Genomic DNA, 25,904 nt, shown 5'->3' on the forward strand with positions numbered 1-25,904 from the left:
GGGGGTGGCGCTCACGCTCTTGAATCCTTTGTAGAATGCAGCTTGTGCATCATTTTCATTGGACAGAACTTGTTCAAACAGTGCCTGAGAATAAACTGCCATGCAGCAGGTGTATTTCCTTTCCCCTCCTCCACCCATTGCTATTTCTTCTTGCTCACATGGGCCTTTTGGATGCATTCAATGAGACCATAACCAAGTGGAAAGGCCAGTGGGTCCATGACTGGGTGCTGCTTGTCCGCAGATCAGTCTGGGGGAAAGCACGCACAAGGGAGCCTCCTAAAGAACTGGCACTCCACCCAAAGTGGGGTGTCATGGAAGGGAAGCAATCCTTGTTGAATATGAAGCCTCATGTGCAGATGGTGTAGCACAAAAAAAATTTTTAATTTGTTATTTCAAACTTGGTAAATAACCTGCATTTAGTTATTTTTCTCTGTCTAACATGCATACACACTTCATTTGCACTTTCCTTCATTTAAATTATTTTACTTTGGCTTGACACTCAAATACTTTTAAAAAAACGGCTTGTTGTGACCATTGTGAAAATCTCTTACTTTGGGGAAAAAAAAATAATATTTGCAATTTAAGGTCTTGTGTTGAATACAAATATCCCTTTTTACATTTGATCCCCCACCCTTCACATTTGGGCTAGCACCCAAAACACTGATACTGAACGATAGAGAGGTAGCTGTGTTAGTCTGGACTCCACCACCACTAACGAGCAATTTCAAGATACTCATGACCGAAATTTGGTTAAAGTGCCCTCTAGTGGCATAAAAATCAGGTTTACTCACTGTGTTTTCTTGCAGGCACAGGAGAAAGTGGAAAGAGTACTCTATGATCAAAGCAATAGATGCTCTAAAAACACAGCACACATCTGAGCAAAACAAGGTAAGACAGACCCCATTCCCTTGCAGTCCCCTGGGATTTCCAATTTAAGATCCCACCAAGCACTGAGTAAGAGGCGGGTAACGAAGATGCGTGCGGGCAGAGCCAGGAATGAGGGTGGCAAGTATCCATCAGCGTCCTTTGGCCTTACGTTAGGATACGTCACACCTGGTAAAAGGCAGAGAAGAGGTGTGTAGTTAAAGACAGCGCGCCTGAGGCTTGTTGCACAAGGCCGTCCTTTCTTCAAAGCAAAGAGCTTGACAAGGCACGGACCCTCCCCAGCATTACCTGTCGCATTAGTACGCTAGGCGGCTTCGCGCACTGCCCCTCCCCCGGAGGGGGGCCGCGGCTGTCTGGGCGGGCTCCACCCATTACTCTCCCTGAGCTCCGGATGCTGCAGCAACCTCCACCCCTCGCGGGTGGGCGGCTGCCAGCTTTGTACCCCCGCGGCCGGCCCCTATGGGCAGCCGCGCCGCCCAATCGGAGCTGAGCCCCGCCCGCCCACCTGGGAGGGGGCGGGGATTGGCGTTCAAATGGGCGCGCGGCCAGGGCGGGAGAGTGGTTCTTACCTGGTCGGTAGATGGGCGCGGCCTGGTCTGGCCAGCCGCGCCGCCATGTCAGGCTCACAGCCCCAGGGACCCGTGAGAGGTAAGCATCACCCCTTCCCTTCCCTCCCCACCAGGCCCCGCTGCCTGAGACACAAACGCCCCCACCAGTCAGCAGAGCGGGTTCCTTCCAGTTAGCACCGTGTTTTGGAACCGCTCGGTGCCTCTTTCAAACCTACCGGGTAATAATACCGAACCAGTCAACGACCTCGCAGCACTGAGACTTGTGGGGCCTCTTATAAGGCGGCTCTCACCCTGCGTCAGACCAGCCATCCCCCGCCTGACCCACCTGAGCGCTGCTGGCTCAGTAACCGAGGCAGCCGTGTTAGAATATAGGCTATAGACCCATTGGGGCTGCCCCACAAAAGCGTGTCACCCAAGAAGTTATTTCATTGGGTTTTACAGGGCTCCACGACCTGCCTTGCCCTGCTGGCTTAGGCAATTGTGAAATCAAACTCTGGGGCTTAGCCAAGCCCTGTATCAGTGGTTCCCAAACTTTTTGGCATCATGCCCCCTCTTGATTTTTTGAGAAACCCTCACGTGCCCCCACCACCACCTTTTTTTACCATGGGCCAGCGGCCTGTGAGCTGCCTTCCTGAGCCTCTCCCCTCCCTCAAAGCCAGGCACCACTTGCCCCTCATTTAAACCCATCCTTCTCCCCACCAACACACTCACCTTTGCAGGAGGCAGCTAGCTGCATGTGGGCTTTCAGCAGCTGCCTGCTTTCATAGCGGCTGTGCTGGGTTGCCTATTGGCAGGGGCTGAGAGATAGAAGCAAGAGCCAGCTTTTTCTTTGAGTGGGTGGGAAGGATGCAGGGGGCTGGGTTTCCTCACCCCCACCCTTGAAATTTCTGCATGCCCCCCAATTTGGAAAACCATGCCCGATGCACATTCCTTTCTTAACCTGTGCATTCTGTAAACTTTTAACATCCTCTTCAATGAAGTATTTATATCCTCTCTAGTGGAAGTGATGGTCTGAGTATCTGGCAGCCTCCTTACTTCCCAAATGCTACCTACCTAACACGTGTGCAGTACTCCACCTTGACCATATTCAGAGGTAGCGGATTCCCACTTGGGGATTTGTGGGGGGAAGTTGCTGGCACTCTCGTTCCTGTTTTGTAAGATGGGCTTTTTTTTTTTAAGCATCCTGGAAAAACAAGAAAACAGTGTTTGGAACAATTTCAAAATTCTTTCCATCTTGTAGGGTTTCATTTATTTTTTTTGAGTGCTTAAAATTTGTCTACTGTTCATAAAATGTTGCAGAGCTGGTCAGTGACAGTTTTGTGCAAATTTGTTTTAGAAAAATTCCAGTTTTCAGCAAAACGTCTCAAGTACATAACTAACAAAGCTTAACTCAAGCTGTCGTGCTCATTCTACAACACTATAGAAAGTATAAAAGTAGTCACCACTTAACTGAGCGGAAACCACTTTTTCAGCAACCAAAATAACACTGTTATCCAGTTAAGTGTTTAAAGGTCATAGGTTTTAAGTTTATTGCCTGACACAGATTTATTTGTTGGGTGTGAAATACTCTTGCAAGAATAATTGTACATCAGGATGGGCTTGGGAGCTTATGCTACAGAGTGGGTGTCATGGCACATGCATTTCTCTGTTAGCAAAGCCTAAATGCAGTGGAACAGTGTGTGAGCCACAGCTGTGGAGGGGAATAATATAAATAAGGAGTAGAAATACCACTTCAGGAGGCTGACACATAGCCTGTTTGAAATATTTTATCCTGGTTAAGATACTAGCTAGTTCCGTAATTCTGTCTACATTCAGCCGCCTTTGTGAGGGACCCAGAAGAAATGATACATTTTAGTAAAATCAGAGTTTGTACTTGAAACCAGTACTTCTAGGAACAGGTACTGGTACTAAACCAGACACTTTTAGGAAAAGGTACTTTTTTTTCTTACAGGTACTGTCATATCAGAACCCCACCTCCCACTGAGTATGACAGTACTTGTAACAAATGTAAGTGTGGGTGACTCAGGGCTATAGGAGTGTGGTCACCATGCCGCACAGCTGCCAGATCCTCTAGCACTGGCTGGAGCAGCAACTAGGCTGTCCAACTGCCCAAGCTCTGGGCCTGCAACCTCTCCTCGTCCCACCCCCAGCTGTCAGGACTCCCAACTCTGGTGGCCACCAGTGTCTAGATTTGTCTCCTCTGCCGGCCACTGTCATACGAGTGCACTGCACTGGCTTCCTTTCAGCTTTGATGGTAACAAAAAGCAATTCCAAATTGGGAAATGTGGAAGACAAATCAGCAAAAGACATGGGTGTTTTTTGAGACTTTCTTTCCAGTAGGCATTAAGCTATATCTGGAAGGGGCAAGACACAGCCTGCCAAGACTCTGGATCCAGCCTAAGGGGCACCTCAAAGAGGCTCCCTGCCTGCCCCACTGCCTGCTTGGGTATCTCAAAGCAGCCTGCTGCTGGGGTCATGTGCCTCCACATGCCACTTGCTGCCTCTGCACCCACCCCCCAGTACAATCCTTGCTGCTCCCAATGGCTAGTTTCCTGCCAATGGAAGCAGCAATGTTTGTGTGGGGGAGGGGGGGTTAAGGGGGTGGGCACAGAGGCAGTGCACCAGGTCTGTCTTCTTACCCCCACACCCTACCCCAGTTGCTTTGAGAGGCTGTGACAGGTGGGAAGTTTGTCTGAGGATCCCATTGGGCTGCCACCTACGAGCCACCAACTCCCTCCTACATTCCTCTCCCAGGTGAGAAATCTCTCCTACACCCAAACCCTCTTCTGCACCCAGCCTCTGTCCCTTTGTACCCCTGTGGTCAGCCCTGCGAATGGGCGCACTGGCATTCAGCAAGGTCTCCCTCTTTGTGCATCTCCTCCCTAGAATGTCATAGGCTATGTTGTAGGCCTGAATAAGAAAATCCCAGAGAAAATGCTCTGAAAACAACTAGTAGACTAAAATGTTATGAATTAAATGAAGATATGGAAGGAAGAGAGTTTTCAATATAGAAATCTAGATTTCTGCCAGGCCAGAATTATTTAGGTGCAGTGACAATTCAAGCTGCACTATCTGTGTGGGGAAATCTCAGGTTGCACTTAAAAATGAAAAGATATACATCAGAGTGGTGAGAAGAAACTGATTTCCCTGACTGTCTAGAAAATAGTAATGGCCCTTTTAAAGAATATGGAAGTTTGCTTTGAAGTATTTGAAACCTTTAATAGAAACAAAGTGCTTGCTTCAGATTAGTAATAGGAGTCTATGGGTGACATTTGCCGTGAGGCAGAGTCCCAGGCAGTAGCCTGTGCATTACTTACATCCCATTTACACCCTCAAAATATGACTCAAGTAGAACTTGAGTGGCAATTAGGCCTTGTTTAGCCTGCTGCACAGAGGTGAATTTCATCCTGTCTGAAAAATAGCAATTAATTTTCCTCCTCCGTCTAAGAAAGAGGGTTTTTTAGAAGAAATGTGACCATAACAGAGCTGGAACAAGCAGCACATCTCACATGTTGTGCCTTTTTAAAAAAAAAAAAAATAGTCCTGTGGCACCTTATAGACAGATATTTTGGAGTATATGCTTTTGTGGGCAAAGACCTGCTTTGTCGGATGCATGAGTGGGGGTTCCAGAGGAGGGTCTAAATTTATAGGCTTATGAAAAAGAGGGCATCCCAGTCAAGAGGTGGGCTAGATTTGATGAGGTCAGTTCAGTCATGGAGAATGTAGTCCACTAGCAACAGCTACTATGGAGTTGTAGATCCTCCTCTGGAACCCCACTCACGCATGTGATGAAGTGGGGTCTTTGCTTCTAGAAGCTTATGCTCCAAAACAGATTTCCCAACTTGCACTTAATAAATCTGACTTTTTTTAGTTGGAAAACATTAGTGTTTTAATTTCAGTACAAAGTTCTACATTAGTACCCATACAAATTAGCCTTAATTAAATTTACAGGTACACAGGTGATGAGGTGAGTGAGATTTTGAATCTTTTATGATGGCTTCAGCCATTTTGGAATGCTTTCCTTTACCACAGGTGACATTTCTTTGCTTGGTGCTGACAAGGCAGTTGGTGCTACTGCATTCCATACTGCTGTTTTGTTTGTTTTTCAGGGGATTTTGTTCCCCTATGCTCCTTGTTGAAGTTTTGCTTTTTAACATATTGTTAATGCCAGTTAAATTGTAGGACATGTTCCATGTCTTCACAGCCAATGAACCGATAGTCCTGTAACCAATTGTAGTTATGGGTATAATTTTTTTCATAATGATCAGAGAAGTGGAGGTGGACGAAGTAACAACACTCAAAAGAAAACAAGTAGAAGCAATCAAGCAGCTCTGGGGAGATCCAGGAATCCAAGAGTGCTATGATTGACTGAGAGAATACCAGCTCTTACTCTACCAAATAGTAAGTACAGTAAAACCTCTATTTACACAATTTTGACTTGGGCGTTACTTGGACTAATGGGAGTTGAAATTGTGAGTGGTGAGGAACTGGGAACCAGGCAGCAGCCTGTTTCCTCTCTGCTTGTGGGAGCTGGGAAACTGACTAGTGCTGCTGTGCTGGTCAGTTTCCTGGCTCCCAGGAGTGGCAGGGAGCTGGGAACCAGGTGGCAGCCTGGCTCCCTTGACTTGCACAAAACTCAAATCACTTGATTGTCCAGGAACATGACCTACACGTAAGTTGGGGCTTTACTGTATGCAGCACTAGCGTAACATTAACCCTGGTTTCTCCAATATCAACAGGAGTGCTGTACTCACCCTGGTTATGTCATCTATTCCTGTATATCCTTTGGCTTGAAAATTTTACCCATCTTTTAAACTAGTATGAGATGATGCCAAAAGTTTTTTACAAAATCTGCATAAAATGTTTATTTCCAAGTGTCCCCCTCTTTTTCTGTAAGCCCTGAAATTCTCACTCCCTCCTAATGCTGGCGTCAACACAGCTGGTGCATAATTAAATTTCCCTTTGGGGAGAGCTTGAATACAGCTGCACAGAATAAATCACCATAAGGCAGGCCAGTCATTTGCACAATGATGTAACAGTAGTTTTAAATGAATGTAAATTAGGAAAAGAGAGCTGGTGTACAGACTAACTGTATTTGCAAGATCTCTAACTTCACTCTGAAGTAAATCATTCTTTGGCTACAGTGGTCTAAATTATACCTCTGGGGTCACAAAAGTAATCTGGTAATTTGCCATAGCTTCTAGATAAGGAGAAAGTGCTCCCACATTCATAATCTGTGCTAAACCTCTATTCTAGGAGACTACAGAGTTCTGGGTTATGAGCATGTAACTGGATTCTGGTGCCCTCTTCAGCTCGTTTGTTTGAGACAGATGGCAAGGCAGAATGCCAAGGTTTAATGTGTTTTGTCTATTAAAGAGTAGTCTTCTGTAAGCATGGGATGGTTTTGGCAGTAGATGAGCATAGTTTGGAATACGTCCTGTTCTGTATTTCACAACAGATTCCGGCCGAGCTGCTGTTGCACCATAGTGATGAGGATAGAAGTTGCAGCCATTAATGTTGTGTACCTGTCATGCTCTTTTGAATGGCCTCTGACTTCCTTATGTAATACTTATTTATCTAAGCACAAGAATGTTATAGTCACAGTTAATCCTGTCTTTATAAACCGCAGGTCTTTTTAAATCAGAGATGAAACTAATTTCTAGACTTACTGATTTCCTTTACCTATAAATATAATTGTAAGGAATGTTGAGCTCCTGCTGGCACATTCCTCACATAATTGTGACTAATGAAGCCATTTGATTAGCCACCTGTTAATGTAAGGCACGGAAAGTAGACAAATAACTTTAATATATCAAGAGAAGTAAGAAAACTGTCTAATATCACCAGGCCTCTCTTGGAAAACCATGTCAAGTGATTAGAGCAGGGGTAATCCATTATTTTTGTCAAGATACAGACTCCAGAGAAAGTAGTAAATGGAGAGTTCATGATCCATTCAAAAGTGTCTTGGCAGTCCAGATTTGGCCTGCAGTCCACTCATTGACTACGGCTGCCATAGGATATATATTACCTGGCAATTAGACACCCATTGCTAGCCTGTGCTATCTGATTGGGGCTTGCAAGTTTGAGTCAACTGTGGATATTTATTGCAGGGTAGCAGTCTCCCTAAATATCTCTTTATACACAGTTGTGTAAATTAAAATGGTAGAGGGCCCCATCTACATGAAAATGTAGAGGGAGGGAAAGATGGTCACATATTAGGTATGTAAAATCCCATTTAATGAGTTAACCAGTTAGGATTAGCTGTCTGACTAATTAAAGGGGTGTGGAATGGGGCATACTGGGGAGCCCAGCCTGTCTGGAGTGTCCCTCCCTGTGGTGCTGCCATGTGTGTCGGTGGGGGATGCTCCAGTGGAGCCAGAGCAGCTCCCATCCACAGCAGTCCTGGGCAGGCTGCGGTTGGAGGTGCTGCAGGCAGCCTGGGCCCCCCAACCCCAGAAGGGGAGTTGCTCTGCCTGCACTATATTTTAGTTTGCTTTTTTGATCAAGAGCACCTCCTACACTGAGAGCTAGGATTATCAAACTTGGTAACAAGTATCAGAGAGGTAGCTGTGTTAGTCTATAAGGTGCCACGAGATTTCTTGTTCTCGAAGCTACAGACTAACAGATAGTTTGGAGCATAAACTTTTGTGGGCAAAGACCCACTTCATCAGATGCATGAGTCGGGGAGGTGGTGGTTTCAGAGTGGTATTTAAAAAAAGTTGGGTCCCAGTAAGAGGGGAGGGCCAGACCTGACAAGTCTATTCAGCAAGGTGGAAATGGCCCAGTGTCAACAGTACTTATCAAAAGAGGAAAAAACAAGTCAGATCAGATAGGGGGATGTGAGCCTTTGTCAGAGTCTAATGGGGAGATATGAGCACCTAGAGCAGAGAAACTGCCTTTGTAAGCTGAGAGCCACTCCCAGTCTCTGTTTAATCCGTGGTTAATGGAGTCAAATCTGCAAAATTGAGTTGAGGACCTGAGCAATGCCAGGTAATCTGTTGGTAATAAATTGACCCTTTTGAGGAAGTGGACAGTGCCTGGGAAATGCCTACAGTACAGAATAAATAAGTGGGTATTGTAAATTCAAGGCATATCCTTGCAGATACTTACAGAATCTGGTATACAGTACTGCTGTTCTAGTTCTTCCACTGGATTTGTGGGTATATTTTGTTTATGCTCAATATTTTTCTGACTAAATATTTGGGTTAATTTCAATCAAAACATTGATTTAGCAATTTATAGGTGTATCTCTCTTATTGCAGTTACCTTACTGACATTGATCACGTTGCCATGCCCTCATTTGTGCCAACCACTGGAATGATTTAGTATCCTTTCTGATTTAGAAAATATTATTTTTAGGTAAGATTGACTGTACACTGGCAACGTATTAAATTAAAAGATAGATGACTTACAAAGCTGAAACTCTAGCCTTAAGATTACATTAAGCCTAACACTCAAAACAGGACAAATATCAGTTCCTTACCCTTCAGGGATTGAATTTAGTCTCCAGATTTAATAAATACCTCTCATAGGCTAATTAAATTTGTTTTAAATATTTTTCTTATTTCCAGAGAACATTTAAAATTTATTCCTCAGACACTCGGGCAAATTTAATGTTTTGCCTTTCTATAGTCAAACAAGCCCAGTTACCATGTGGTTCCAAACAGCGCTCTCATGTCACATAAAATGTCAAAGGCCTCTTTTCAGACTTTTAGCTTGAAGATACTACCAACAATGTAAGAGTGTTGCTCTTTTTTGACAATAAGTAACTTAGGTCTGTAAAGAAAAGCTGACAATGACCAGATCCACCAGTTACTCACCTCTCTGACATACTTTCTCAGCCTCCATAGCTCTTCTCCCCATCTCCAGACAACACATGGTCAACATAACAGGTATCATCTGAAAAAGATGTGAGGAGCAAGATGAATTTTACAGATGAATAAAACTATTTCAGTTAGTCAAACTTAGTACTGAATGTCCGTAGAAAACAGTTCTTAACTTGAAATAAAATCCCAAAACACAAAAAAGCAGTTTGCAATTTTCACAGAAGCTGGCAAATCAAGTTATAGTGTGTTCTCCATATTCTCTCTCATTGAACTTAATAGATAAACAAATGTGCAGTAATACATATTGGAAGGACTAATGTGAGCTACTCATACACATTCCTTCATTCTAAACTAACTGTAACCACCCAAGACAGGAAGTTGGGCATCACTTTGGACAATGCACGGTGGGAGTGCAAAAAACAAAACATTATGCTATGTAGAGATTGGAATAATGAATACTGATGCTAGAAGAGCTTTATGTAAATCATTGGAATAATATCTATGACCACTTCTTGGCCTACTTTATTGACCAAGAGGGGCAGCAGCAAGACTTGCTGCCTTCATCCAGCAAATTACCTCATTTGTGACCAGTTGGGGCTGGAGGATGGTGATGAGGGAGGTACCCCTGTAATAAAAGGCGGGGGGAATTGTATATCATTTGCCAGGGGAAATCATTGCCACAATGTAAGTGATAGCAAATGTTTGAGATTAAAAGGGGCTCAGACCATTACATGGATAATCAACCCACATTAAAATGATTACTTACATTAGTGGTCCGAGATGTACCATCCATGCAGATTCCACTCTTGGTTCACATGCATGCAATGTGCACAAAGTTAAATACTTTTGTATAACAGTATCTGTTGGAGCTGCATCTGCACCCCTCACACCCACTTGCTTTCTGTAGCAGAGGGCACAAGGGATGGGGCACAGCAACCGGCATTCAGTTCTTCTTTCAGTAAGAATGCCATGTGGACTCCTTTTCTGTGGCTGGGCAACCTGTCACAAAGTGGTAGTGCACATACTAGAGGGTAAATAGCTGAATTTTTTGTTTTGTGCAATTGTACATGCAGATTCCACTCCTGGTGATTCACAAGCAGTCAGCAGAAACCCAGAGGCAGGAAAGCAGAGGTGTACTTTAAGAGTGAGTGTAAGATTACCCTTCAAAGCTTGCACCTAACTGGAAGTTCTGCACTAGAAAATCAGGGGAAGTAGAGGTTGGATTGAACTCCATGTCACTGCTGTGTGTATTTTCTGAAATCAGGGACAGCTTCAAGACACAGAGTGAGCCACTAACTTGTCTGAGTGGATCTTTGCTGGCCTGGGCATAATAGGTCTTCACACAGCTTGTGATATCACTTTTCCTTTTTAATCTTCTCATTTTACACTGAAACAAAGCTGCACATGAATTTGAATGGCTTGACTGTCTCACTAAAAAGACAATTGCCCTAACAAAATCTAAGGAGAAATCCTCTTCGCTTAGGAAGGAGGGGAAAAAACCTTGATATAACTGGCTTGGTGGATGCAAAACTTAAGACTCCACCTGAGGCATAAAATTTGGATGAAGTATCTTTGTGGTATACTAGATACAGCAGGCCCATCCTAAAAGCTTCATTTGTTACTGTCCCCATAGCTGAGCAGTTCCCAACCTTTTCCAGACAGAGACCCATTTTGACAATTCAGGAAGACTTGGTGACCCAAAGCAAATCAAAAACAGGGGTATGTGGGAGGGGAAGCAGTGCTGTAACTAGCTAATTTTGCACTTGTGGAAAGAATATAAAATTGTGCCTTGTGTTTATATATTCATAGTAGTTATTTCATAGAGAGGGAAAATATATTAACACAATAACACTGTTTGTTAGTTCAATCTGAGTTGTAGTGGGGGGGAACCCTCATCCCCAGACTGATGTAATCCCATGCTCCCCCAGCTTAAACCTCACACTCAGGGGGCTGGGGAGAGTCACTCTTGGGCTGTGCCTACACTGGCACAAATCTTTGAAATAGCCATGCCAAGGGCCATTTTGAAGATTGCTAATGAGGCACTAAATTTAATATTCAGCGCCTCATTAGCATTAGGATGCTTTCCATCAGAGCACTTTGAAAGCACTGCTTTCGAATGCCCGTGGCAACAACAGAGTCCTCTTCAAAAGGACCCCACACATTTTGAAATCCCCTTATTCCACTTAGTTGAACGGAATAAGGGGATTTTAAAATGTGTGGGGTCCTTTTGAAGAGGACTTGCGTGTAGCTGCGCTGAGCTGCGGCCGTTCGAAAGCAGCGCTTTCGAAGCACTGGGGTGGGAAGTGTCCTAATGCTAATGAGGTGCTGAATATTCAATTCAGCACCTCATTTGTAATCTTCAAAATGGCCATTAGCATGGCCATTTTGAAGATTTGTGCCAGTGTAGACACAGCTTTAGAGGCTAGAGGGGCTGAGGGGAGGTACAAACAAAAAAGAGACCTATCAGCTACATAGAACAGAAGGCTGGGGGTGGGGAGGGGGTCCTGAAAATTACTTAAAGAAGCCATTTGCAGCTCCTTAACACTGCCACATCCAGCAGCTCTCTAATCAATAGAGAAGCAATTATGCATTACAAAAAGACAGCTGCTCCACCTTTGGTATTCAGACATCCCAGGCAAGCCATTTCATAGAGTCTTGCAGTAAGAGCCAAATGTGTCTTTGACCTGCTGTTGACAGTTAACAAATTTAATCATGACCCATAGATTAGGAATCCCTACTGTAGCTGGTGTGATGGCTACCAAGAAGGCAGTCTTCGTCAATAGCTGGAAAAGCATCGTATACTAATCATGGCAAGAAACAGGACATTGAAATAGTGGTAGGCCGCACACAGGTTTGGTTAATGTGCATGTTATAAAGGAAAACAGAAACTGATATACATCTGTCCTTCCACCAAAGCATCATCATATACAAACGTACATTTTGCTTCAGCTTTATAACAAAATCCTTAAGTTCCACGCAGAACGCAACTACATTGTGCAAATGGTATTCACAATCACTCTAATGCATAACCCAACTCTGACATATTTTCATGTACAAACAACATTTTATAGTCTTAACACTGTCTGTACAGCTATGGGGAAATATTTTGATCTAACAGAAGTTGGAGAGAATTAAAGTTGTCTGTGGTATGAGAAACTGGAAGGATGCTTTATTAGATTTTCTGTGTCTGAAGTAAGTTTCTATGGAGCTGAAAAATATGTGCACGTGCTTTGTTGTTAGTCTTGTAGAAATATTAGACCAAAGGTTGCTGTGAATATAAATGTTGGCTCAGCTTGTCATTTTCTTGATTTTTGTTTTTTGGAATGATTGTGTGGAGAGGAAATGCATTTGAGCATTTTGGAGTGTTCCATCTGGAACATTTTATCTTTGTCATTAAATATGCAGAGATAAACAGTACTGCTACTTTCATATGAAGGAACTACTCAAGAACTGCAGTTAGAAACCTGGAGCAGATCATGATGACAGCTTTCATATATAATGGCCTGGACAATTCATTCTGGCCTATAGAGGTATTTGTGATCCTTCAGCAAGTGAATTAACTGAAAATGTTAAATAGCTTCTCTGTTTCATCTTAGAGGTAGCTATACTTTTGAGAGTCAAATGATTCTTAAAAAAAAAAAAAATCTACAAACTGTCTTGAGATTCTACCAGTTGACAGCTTGCCTGTACATATGTTCAAATAATGACACTAAACAATCATTGTGCTGTTTTTCTTTGTAACAGAATGGTGGACATAGGAGGCCAAAGGTCTGAAAGAAGGAAATGGATTCACTGTTTGAAAGTGTTACCTCCATTATTTTCTTAGTCACACTAAGTGTATATGACCAGGTCCTGGCTGAATGTGACGATGAGGTAAAGAATGAGGGCATCTAGTTTAGGCATAGGAAAAAGGTGCTTGTATTTCTGGGGCAAAGGCAATGTGTTAGTGACTTATAAATGCAGGTACAGGTTGAACCTTTTGTCCACCACCTTCAGGACCTGACTGGTGCTGAATAAGAGAATTTGCCTGACAATGGGAGATCAATATTGTCTAGCACATTACCACTGCTTACAGGACTCTTAGAAGACGCTGAGGGGTAAATTACAGCTAAATAATAGCACAGAATATGAGAGCCAGGAAACAAACTTTATTGGATCGTGGGGAAACTTGGCCACACCCATGATAAGTGGCTGTCTGGCTAACTAAAATCATGCTGGATTATGGAGTTTGCTACATGAGAGAGTTCCAGATTAGAGGTTCAACCTCTATTTACTAACAAATAGTTTTCCTCTGCAAAGTTGGTAGAGTAGCTTTATTGGGATATAAAGTTTTGCATTAAATTCACAAGTATCATAGTGACTGGCTCTATTTTAATATAAACTGGGGTTCTAGAGCTATGGACTTGCAGGGCCTTACAGCTTCCACACAACTCGGACAAGTTTCCCGAGGAGCTTCTAACTGCTGTATGCATCTTAGTTTTTACTTTGCTCTTCCAGGTTTAAACCATAAGTTTTTCTCACGCACACACTACTAAAAACCAAACAACCTATGAAAATGACCAAACAAAACAAGACTGCAAGCAGAAGCTACCTTGGCAGTTGCAGACCAGTGGGAGCTCTAGCTGTTGAAATGCTTGTTAATGTCATGCAGCTGCCACTGTCCACTGAAGTATATTTTATTTTAGACACACCCTGTGTCATGGTTTCTGAAAGGAATTTTCATTAAGATGTTCAGTTTGTGGGCAGTCTCAAACTACTGAAACTTCCTGCTAAGCAGAAATCTGAAGTTCAATTAGCTCTAATTATAATACTTCCAGTGTTTGCTAGCTCTACCCTTACAGGTTCACATTTCTTTGTGCTCACTGGACTGCCACTGCACAATTTAGCAGAGACTTTTATTGGGCTGGCAACACTGGTGTCCAGTAATATACATGAGCTGTTCTACATTATTAGCCACTGCAGTTTGTGCATTATCAGCTTCAAAATATTAGGGCTGTTTCCCCATTATGGCACTCCAAATGCAGAAAGTGGGGGTCTACAAAAGCTTAACACCTTGCCTATCAAAGGCTGTCATTTATTTTATTTTTTAAAAAACATCTCCCCAAGGTCAGATTCCCTGACCCTGAAGGGTAGAGTTACCACTACACCAGTCTCAGAATACCCCCTTAACCCAGGCAGACACTGGGGAATGCTGCCCTGTAGGGTAAGCTTCAGCTGTGCTCTTCCCTTACAGAGGGCTTGAACAAAAAGAGCTGTAACTTGATAGCTAGCCTTGCCTAAGGTATGTACAAAGGGAGACCTCACTGATGACATACGGATTAGATCAGTTGCTTAAAAATTTCTTTAGAAAATGAGAAAATAAATCGTGGGATTCAGTTAAAAGTTACAGGGGGGAAATCCAAGTCATCCACCAAAGCAGCGGTCCACACCAAATTCAAAATAACCATAACCTGATCACATCTAACTCTGCATTTCCCTTCTATTGACATATCTGGCTGATTTTTCAGATGGTCAGGATATTTACTGGATTCATTCCAGTTGCTTGGGAGAAAATCATATGTCTGTCTTCCCTCTATAAAATGTTAAGGTACTCAATACTTTTGCTACAACTCTGCTGTGTAACTGTCTGGTAAGAATTTGACAAGCTTGTTTTAAGGAGAACTTCATTTCAGACTGATGGCTGAGGTGTGTGTGTGGAGGGGGGGGGCTGGGGAGTGGGCAGGCTTGTGCACTGGTTCTGATCATATATATATGGTAATGCTTTAAAAATTCAATTTGACTCATTTCTTTCCTTGTAGAATCTCATGGAAGAAAGCAAGGCCTTATTTAAAACTATCATCACATACCCATGGTTTCACAACAACTCAATCATTCTGTCCTTAAACAAAAAGGATCTCCCAGATGAGAAAATCATGTATTCCCATCTTATCAACTATTTCCCAGAATTCACAGGTGACCTGCTACCCTAGACTATGTTCGCAGCAATGACTTTAAACTCTAAATGAATTAATCCCCTTACTTTCCTGCAGAGATTGAGCCTTTCTAGTCTAGCACCCTCAGGACCTGATGGATGCCAAACCAGGAGAGGTCAATGTTGTCTAGCAGCATCACCAGCACTTCCACTGCTAAAAAGCATTTAGGGCTAAATTACAGCTAAACACCAGCATAGAACACAGAGCCAGGACTAGTGCCTGTAAACAAACTTCATAGGATGGTGGGAAACTTGGCCACACCCATAACTGCCAGACCACAAAAGTGCCAGACTCTCTAGAGGTTCAACCTCTTAGGTTCCAATTTCCCTGCCTGCTTTATGAGATTTTTTTAAAATCCTGCTTCTAAAAGTATAGAGCCAGGTTGTGGCTGTAGGAAATAGGGTAAGTATCTGTCCTATTTTGGCCAGGACAGCCCCATATTTCAGGCCTCAGGAAGGCATCCTGATTAATTTTAACAAGGGGGCTAATTGCTCTGTATTCAGGCCCCCTGCTGAGCTGACCTTTTTCTCCCTTGACCAGCACTTGTGCAGCTGCTGGCTGGAGAGGGAGCCCTGCCTTAAGGGCATGTTGGGGTGCAGGGGCTGAAGAGGACCACTGCAGCTGCCTCCTGGTTCCAGTGCTCTTGCCCTGAAGCATGGGCAGCCGGGGAGGTTCCCTGGGGGAGCCACAGCCAAGAAATGTGCCCACCCCTCCCCCAAGTGTCCCATATTTGGGCTTAGGAAATATGGTCACCTTATGTGAGTAGATTAAGTTTCCTTGTATTGGAAAACAGGCCTTGACACTGCAACATGTAGGTGGATTGCTAAGCCCACTAACAACTTGGGCAAGCTGCATGACTATATTGTAAATTGCAAGTTTGGTACCAGAGGCTTTTGAAAGATCCGATTTCAGGCAGCTGTAATGTTGGACTTAAGATGCTAGAACAGAGAAGACTTCCTTTCATTTAGCCTGACTCCTGCTAACAGCTGTTTTTCTTTCTTTTGCGCTACCTTAGGCATATCATCAACATGAATGATTTTATTCCTGGAGACACAATAAGACTGAAGAACTATTTTGAATATTGCAGCTTTTGAATGCATATTAGAAAAATGTGCATTTTGATGCAAAGGAGGAAAATTGATTTTGTCTGTATTGGGAAACACATTCTTATCCCTGATTCTACATATTCTAAAAGTTTCCAGTATATTTTCTAGGTGTTTGCTAAATATATTGGCATTTACTTTTATTCTCCCTTTATAAGGCATCTTCTGTCTAAGCACTTCACAAGTAACTGGATAAAACAAAATAACCTAGTGCATTTTAACTTGGACAATGCTGTTACTTGTAAAACTTCTTTTAAAGGGGGTCCATACATATCTGAAAATTCAGTATCTATTCAATAATTCCAAAAGAATGACAGCCCTAAATGATAATGGATTAAGACTGTGATTTAAATCATTTAGCATTTAAATCCTAAATTTAAGTTGAGAATCCCATTGATTAAAATATTTACAGAAAAAAGTCTACTTCCCTCATGGTAAAATCCTAGACTGCCATAGAAACTGCTTGGTGGGGGGGGAGGAGTGTGAAAATTTTTCAGGTTGGGGGTTGACCAGTAGAGAAATTGGGGTGGGAGGGAGGTGTAGGAACAAGCAGGCTCTGGGTGGGGTTGGGATGGGTATGTGGGTCTAGGTGAGAAAGAAGGGCAGGGTGGGGTACAGGAGCTCTCTGAGGGTGCAGGCTCTTGGCAACAGGGGTACACTTAACCTGTAAGCACCCTGGCTGCACATGGTTCTGGTCCCCCACTCCCACTCTTCCCAGCTGGGAGAACAGCAGCAAATAGCACCAGAGCTGGAGCTACTCTTCACACCCTGCCTCCCCACCTGCCCCAGTAGAGCTTGTGGTCTGAATCCAGATCTTGGGGATCTGCACCCTCCACCTTGCCATGGGCCAGAGTCTATTGAGGGGAGTCTTGGGGTCTGGATGGGGACTTCAGGCCCAGGGTTCCCCAGCTTATAGTATGCAGAGTTATACCAAATATTTAAGTCTACTATTGTGTTTGTGGTTTGGTATGGTGTGTTCGTGTATTGGTCTGACAATATATAGTCTTAGTTATATTTAAATGTTGGCACTGAGTATGTATGTTTACATTACACAAAAGTAATGTGTAGGAATATCTGAACATTGAACTGATGATATTTAATCAAAAACTATCGTTTCTACATATTAGAACAAGTTCTGCACCACTGTAGCCAGAGTGTCTCCCCCTTACAAGCCAGCTTGCTCACTGCCCCCCTGCCCCACCGAGGAACACACAGGGCACGGAAACAGCTGCTGACAGCACAGTCTTTGATGCCCTCATTGAGGCCCAGATATGCTAGCTTATCGTGACCCTGAGAAGCAGAAAGTACAGATGGAAGGCTAACAGGCCAGACTGTCAACAAGGGTTGGGGGGGACCCTCAGAAATCACCCCAGCTGGCACTGATCGATATGATGACCACTCAATCACCCAGAAGGGGAAGTGCCCCGCCCGCACAAAAGAATGTCCTGTACTCCTAAATTGCTTATCTCTTGTCTTACAAGTGCAAACTAAGTAAGAAATGCCCTTGTAATAAACTGGCGTCACAAAGACAGACCAGTATGATCTGGCACCATAGATAAGAAAGAGAATATATAACCCAAAAGGGGTATAAAAGGTTGGTCCAGCAGAACTCTAACTTTGAGTGCATTCCACCAACTACCTGCTGGTCAGGTCAGGTGATTGCCTCCCGAGGTCCACAGCTGGGGACGCCCAACCTCTTATTCGTCTTTCCGCGGAATTGAGTGACCAATCCGGCTTGGCTACGCTGGTATCAAGAGACGCAGAGAGGGTAAGATACACCCATGTAGGTCTCCGACTTTTTTTGTGCACAGCTAAAGAATTAGAGCTCTGTAACTAGTGTCAAGATATCATTGTGTTAGATAGTAACAGATATCTTTGTATTGGATTGTAACGTAATTGTTAACACCTGTACTTTGCTAGCATATAAGAAGTAAATAGCCTTTTGTAACTGTACGCTTATAACTGTAGCTTAATAAACTTGTAACTAGTTAAGATCCAAGCCTAACCATTTTGTTAACCCTTTTGTTACTGCAACACAGCCGGCACAACAAAAGAACTAACCGTTTGGTTACAAAAGCCTGGCCGTGGGTCAGAGCTAGCAGGTCCCTGCTCTAATAGTAAAAATCTGGGTTGCTTAGGACCCAGGGGAATCCATCAGCCTGTCTTGGCTGCTTGCAGTGACGAGCTCTCTGCTCTTGTAGTTTTAAACTTCGATGATAACAAGGGCATAGTTGGTACCTCACAGCACATTACCTGGCCACCGGCTAACAACCACCAGGTGTACAGCATTATGCCAATCTCCTGGTAGTTCACTCTTAAAAGTAGTCAATGCACTGCATGATATATAGTTGGATATTTGAGTGGGCTGGCTGATAATTTTTTTTTTTTATGTATTTCAAAAAAAGTTAGCCTTTAAAATATCCATTATGCCTCTAAACAGGATGTGGAAGCTGCCAGAGAATTTATTTTGAAGCTTTACTTTATCTGGATTCTGGTCCTGGTAATCTATTCCCACTTCACTTATGCCACAGAAAATATCCACTTTGTCTTTGCTGTCAAAGAAACTATCCTTCACCTAAACCTGAAGGAGCTCTAAAGAAGACAAACATGCTAGTGCATTCTAACAAATTCTACACAAGGCAGAAGGACACAAATGATATCAAGTTGTGTTCTTTGAAACAGTTTACTCATGGAAGCAGGCTAATTCTGTATGTTTATGGAGCTGTTCACTGAAGCAAAGTGGATTAATACAACTTTAAGGAAAAACTTCCACTGTTGACAGATTTTTAAAGTATACATTTTAAGTACTGTTTTGTATATTCCCTTAATTCTGAGATTTTTCTTTTGTGACAACTGTGGTTCAAATGGTATGTAAGAAAAATGTGTTCTCTATGTAGAAATCCATTGCTGTTCAATGGGGTTTTTATTAAATTTCATAATCACTACCCACATAGTAGAAATTTTAACCTGAGTTCCCTTAGGAAATGATAGAGATGCTATTTTAGAATGCCAGATACTGAAAAGTTCTTATGTAAGTTGAATAAGAGACTAGATTTTTAATGAATGAGAGGTCATAAATTAAATCATTTGGATTTTTTGTTGTAAGTATCTGTTGTAGACTAACATGCCCAAATTGTTGTTTTTGTTGTCCTCTGCACTCATGTAGAGAGTCAGCTGTTTGTTTGTTTATAAAGCACACAGATGTCACAGCTATTAAAATGACAGGATCACACAAGCACCCAACAGACTTTAGAGAGGACATCTCCAAAACCCTTTGTCATAGGAAGACAAAGACCAGCACCCACACTGCAGCCTTCACAAATGCAAACTGGCTACCAGATTACACACTGTAGTGGACATGAGCAACCACTCCTTCCTAACCTGGATAAATTGTGCATATATACTGATGTCAAGGGGACAGGAGTGCAGGTAGATGCAGACTGGTGCAAAGGCACAACAGTGGCCCAGCACTACTCTTTAGCACTTTCAGGACTTCTATGATCACCTGCTGCAGTGAGCCTCTCAACCCAAGCAGCAACTGCCAGGAAAGCAGAATCCTAAGATACGTTTCATGGGCCAGCTACTACTGTCAGTTATGCACAGGCTCTTTACTGGGTTATGCCACAAAGCCAGACCCCTGTTCTAAACTTTGCCTATGCACCTCAGCATAAGTCAAGCTAATAGGTGACCTCACATATAGCCAGTTGCAGGTATTGCATTTTTTTTAAAGTAAACACCCATCAGATTGTGCAATAGCAAAAGATTTTAAACAGGTATTTATTAGTTCAAATGCCAACATAACATTAAATACCAAACCATTTGACCACCATGAAACCAAGATGTGGCTCAGGGAGGATGAAGGTACATGCAAATATATTATTGCTATATAGAAGTGTAACTTCTGTGTCAGACTGTCAGAACTAGACTTTCACTTGTACAGTCCCAAATATGCACTGCTCTTAGCAACAACTGTTAGTGGACTGTTTCACATACCATTTTTAACATTGAAACACAGATGAATTAGGTTAGAGAAAATTGAAACATACCTGAGATTATTCTCTGATTTGCTGCTTTCCCTTTGTCTCCTGTCAGCTGCTCCTCCCAGCCCAAAGTGACCTTTACATTAAATGGTGCAATTTATCAGCAGAGAGCCACTGTTGTGTGCCAGCCTGTAGTTTAATAATAGCCAAGGGTCAATATTGTTGAACATTGTACCCTACAGCTCTGACTTTGTCATCCAATACTAATTGCTTTTTTTTTTTTTTTTTAAATAAATATTTTCAGAAATAGTCTGATTGATGGAAGTTTGGGAACTCAAAGTTATAAGAACTTTTAAGATCTCAGAGCCCAGTTGGGTACAACTTCCAGTAACGTAAAGTGATGGGACTTTTGTGTAAACACTTCACATTCAATAAAGCTTGAACCTCTCTAGCTGGGCACTCTTGGGACCTGACACATGCTGAATGAGAATTTGCAAGATCATGAAAGGTAAATATTGTCCAGCCACATTACCCAAACTTCCACTGTTTATTGGGCAATTAGAAGACATTTAGGGCTAAATTAGAGCCACAGAACAGAGAGCCAAGACTGTTGGCTGTAAGCAAACTTTATTGGACCACAGGCCCATTGGCCACACCCATGCTAAGTGGTCATCTGAGTAACTAAAATCATGTCAAATTACGGATGTTGCAGGACATGAGTGCTGGACTAGGAAGGCTCAACATGTACAAGCATTTCCAACATTTTACAGGGATCACTACTTAATGTATTTGGTGGAAGATGCCCAAAAATTGTGTATATATTGCTGTAATTGTTTCTTTCAGATGTTCCTTTTATATCAGTCAGCACAAATGTACTAAATAGGTGAAAGCAAACCGCTGATGACACCTACCTGAAATAAATTTATCTGGGGGGGGCGGTGTTTACAGATCAGTGTAAACAGGTCTTCCAGATGGTGCTGCATACTCCCATATTTGGATTATCGTGCCACCTTGTTATGCCTCTCCCCTTGGCTTCACCCATGTTCTGAATGGAGTGACCACACTGTCTTCAGTTCCCTTCACCACAAATTCAGAAACAGAACATAAAAAACACTCAGAACAGGCTAGTGTTGGGAAGTGTGAAGACAAGACATCAAAGTACTCTGATTAATAGCTGTGTTAGTCTGTACTCCCAACAACCAAAGCAGTCTTTAAAGTGCTGCTTTCTGCTAACAAAATGATTTATTCAGTGATGAGCTTTCATGGGACAGACCCAGCTCATCACTAAATAAATCATGTTGTTAGTCTTTAAAGTGCTAAATTTCTGCTGCTTTGGTTTGTTGGCTACAGGTAGGTAACCTTCATTTCTTCAAGTGGCTCTGCACACTCCTACTTCTGGGATAGATCTAGAAGCACTGCGAAAATCAGAGCTTGCCAATAGAGATGGAAGCACTGCCTGGCTAAAGCCAGTGGCCTCTCAAGTCCAGAGCATAATTCTCAATGCAGGTGTGCGCCAAAGCACAGGTGGCAGCCCTGAATATTTCAGTAACCAGCATCTGAACTGAAGGAAACAGCTGCAGCTCATGTGGTTCAGTTGCAGCAGGTAAAAACTTTTGCTGTGCAACATGCAGCAATACATAGCTTAATCCACCCCAAAAAAAAAGACCCACTGAACTGTTTTCACAACCATCAGAGGTAGCTGTGTTAGTCTGCCTAATGAAATGCATCAAGACTAACTAAGGAGCTGATAGGTATCTGAGCCTTTACTTATCTTTAAAAAGCCCTGAAAGTTGGAAGCGATTCCAGAAGATTGGAAATGGGCAAATATAGTGCCCACCTGTAAAAAAGGGACACAAGAACAACCCAGGACATTAGAGACCAGTCAATTTATCTTCTGTGCCAGGGAAGGTAATGGAGCAAGTAATTAAGGAATTCATCTGAAAACATTTGGAAGAAAATAAGGTGAAAGCTAACAGCCAGCATCACTTTGTAAAGAACACATCATGCCAAATCAATCTGATAGCTTTCTTTGATAGGATAACATGTCCTGTGGATAAGGGAGAAGAGGTGGATACAGCATACCTAGACTTTAGTAAGGTATTTGATATGCTTTCACATGACCTTATCAATAAACTAGGCAAATATAACTTAGATGGGGATACTATAAAGTGGGTGCATAACCATTCTCAGAGAGCAGTTAAGGGTTCACAATCATGCTGGAAGGGCATAACAAGTGGGGTTCCACAGGGGTCTGTACTGGAAATGGTGGTGGTCAATAGCTTCATCAACAGTTTAGATACTGGCATAGCGAGCACACTTACTAAGTTTGCAAGTGATACCAAGCTAGGAGGGGTTGCAACTGCTTTGCAGGATAGGGTTGTAATTCAAAACTACCTGGACAAACTGGAGAAATGGTCTGAGGTAAATAGGATGAAATTTAATAAGGACAAATGCAAAGTACTGCACTTAAGAAGGAACAATCAATCAGTTTCACACTGACAGAATGGAAAGTGACAGTTTAGGAAGGAGAACTGCAGAAAGGGATCTAGGTGTCATAGTGGACCACAAGCTAAATATAAAGCAACATGCTGTTGCGCAAAGAAGGAGAAAAAAAAAACAAACAAAAAAAACAAACAAAAAAAAACCATGTTTCTGGGGTGTATTAACAGAAGTGTTGTGAGCAAGACACAAGAAGTCATTCTTCCACTCCATTCTGTGCTGATTAGGCCTCAATTGGAGTATTGTGTCCAGTTCTGGGCACCACATTTCAAGCAAGATGTGGAGAAATTGGAGAAGGTCCAGAGACGAGCAACAAGAATGATTAAAGGTCTAGAGAACAAAAGTTATGAGGGAAGACTGAAAGAATTGGGCTTGTTTAGTTTACAAAACAAGAGACAGAGAGGACATGATTTGCTTTACAAGTACCTTAAAGGGTGTTACAAGGAGGAGGGAGAAAAATTGGGAAGCAATAGGCTTAAGCTGCAACAAGGGAAGTTTAGGTTGGACATTAGGAAAAACTTCCTGTCAGGGTGGTTGAACACTTGAATAAATTGCCTAGGGAGGTCGTGGCTGGAGACATTAAGAGATTAGCTAGACATCTATCAGGGATGGTCTGGATGGTGCTTGGTCCTGCTGTGAGGGCAGGGGACTTGTCCTCTCAAGGCCCCTTCCAGTTCTAGTGTTCTATGATTATCCTTCCATCCACGTGGAGGCGTATTTGAAAAATTCCTGAGGAGAGGGTTTGGGAACATAGCAACTGTAGGAGCATCAAGCGGTTGTTGAATTGCACACTGGTCTCTGCATTCAGATCTGACAGAGTGAACTGGAGAAAATGGGCTCCAGAGAAGGGTATGGAGAACTTGCTCTTCATGGACACTCTGGAGGCTCCTGGAAGAGGCACAGGAAGATCAATGAACGGTCATTCAGTGTCTTCTGGCCTCCTATTACTGCCAGGTGATGAGGAAGATGATCTTGGAGCTGGGAACATGTTCCTCCTTTGTCTTGCTTTAAACGCTCAAATCAGACACAGGCAACAGTGTCAAGAGGCAAATTTGGGCTGTCCCACTGACAGAAATCTCTGAAAGTGAGGATATAATCAGAATTGACACAAAAGAGTCAGAAGCAGATCTGAAGATTTACACAATAAAAGATTCAGACAATATCAGATCTGGTGTTGTACACAAGTCCATCTCTCTTGCTACTGAAGCAGAGGATGAACAATCTTCTATTTCCCAGGCAGCTGCACCACCACTGGATTACAATGAGAAACCATTTTGGTTTTTTGTCTGCAAAATGCCAAATGATTTGAGAAAGCAAATTATTAGTGTTTTATAGGCCATAGATGCTCAAAATATTTCAGATTTTGAATTTTTGATGGAAAAAAAGGCCAACTTTTCTGTGAAAATGTTCTGTGTTTTTAGAACAACTCTGTTTCAGACTCCCAGGAATAGCACCTTTCCTACAATTGTTCTGGTGGCTGTCCCCTGCTACTTCCTTTTTGAAAACAGGCAAAAAGTATGATGTGAAAGAATGCAAGACCCCCCCCTCCCCCGCCACCTTCAGACCATGTGATTGTTGCTGTTAAGAACTCACAAAAAAGGCACATAGGCTAAGCCAATGTACTGTAAACTCCTTGCATCCTTAAAATACATTATTACTTCTCTGCCATTAGTTCTTCTTCTGATGAAAGTGAGTTTTCTGATTATAGCCAACTGCAATCAAAAAATCATCTGATGTTTTCTCCACCTGAATTCTTTGATACTGTAATTTGCAAACAAGTGACAACCCTGATATTCTTAACACAAAAATGGAAGTAGTATGTCAGAGAACTAAGGAAAATTTCTTCCCACCATAATAAAGAGAAATCTGGTTCCCTTATACTTTTTTTTACAAAAGTATCATGCAGCTAAATAAATAAAAATGAAATTGTCTGTTCCATTACCCCAAAGCATCTTGATTGTATATAGTAAAAGTTAACAACAGGAATGGTTTCATTGGTGAAAGATCTGGTTTTTCTCTGGAAGTGCAACTTATTTTTTATGTATGTAATGAAAAAGGAGGTACAATGATGCAGGCATCATTAACTTCATACTTTGCCAGAGCAACATGTCATGGTGTGACATCCTACTGGTTACTGACTTTTTCCACTTAGTGATTTTTCTGTCCTGTATTTAAGCAAATCTACATGGTAATATAACTAATGGCTCTTGCATTGATCTGGTGTGTTTTATTGCAAGAGGGCATTGGGACAACATCAAGAATCAGAGGAAATTATATTCCTGATCCTGAATCTATCATATTTCCAGGGCTATGTGACAAAACTCAAGTCTTCTGTAGCCAATCAGACTACAAACTTACATTTAGCAAATGACTCAGCCCAAGACAGAATCTTCTCAACATTCTCTCCAGGAAATAGATGAAAGTGAAACATCTTCAATTCAACACTACCTGCAACTATTAAGCATGACTGTATCATGCATAAAAATTGTTCCATGGGTCAGGCTTCACAACTGGACACTAGGGATCACTGTGAAGCCATCTCAGCCATCTTAAAAAAAAAGAATCTTAGCAATACACAAACATTGCAGAGTTAAGAGCAATCAAATAGGTTCTTGTTCACCTTTCATTCTTAATGCTATTACAAATGCACGATATGACATCAACATCACACTGAAAACACACAAAATGATAACATCTTAACTGGAGTCCCCAGTACCTGAAGATCTTGGGACTTATTCTTCCTGAGCTAAGGCAGCATCCATGGCCTGCCACTGAAATATTCCATGCCACCAGTGAGGAATATTCAGAGGCAATACTATCAAGGAATCAATTTTTTTCCAGTGACTATGTTCCCACTTTCATCATAGTGCATTCTATATTTTGGTATCTTGTCATAGAACCATCTAGCAGTTTCAGAGCACTCTCAGCCTCCATTATGCACCATGAGAAAGGTTCCTACACAGAATTCTTTCCAGGTGTCTGCCTGGCAGTCTTGCCCATATGCTCAGAGTCTGTCCAATGGCCAAATTTGCGTCAGAAAAGATTTCCCCCAGGTTGGGGGGGGGCCGGG

At 42.5% G+C, this 25,904-nt stretch overlaps 1 pseudogene; it reads left to right on the top strand.

The window, feature by feature from the left end:
* Positions 1-717: 717 nt before the first annotated feature.
* LOC142013415 (guanine nucleotide-binding protein subunit alpha-14-like) lies at positions 718-18,951 on the top strand (annotated as a pseudogene).
* Positions 18,952-25,904: the final 6,953 nt, after the last annotated feature.

The sequence above is a fragment of the Carettochelys insculpta genome, chromosome 5 (genome assembly GCF_033958435.1).
Source record: "Carettochelys insculpta isolate YL-2023 chromosome 5, ASM3395843v1, whole genome shotgun sequence".
Lineage (NCBI taxonomy): Eukaryota > Metazoa > Chordata > Testudines > Carettochelyidae > Carettochelys > Carettochelys insculpta.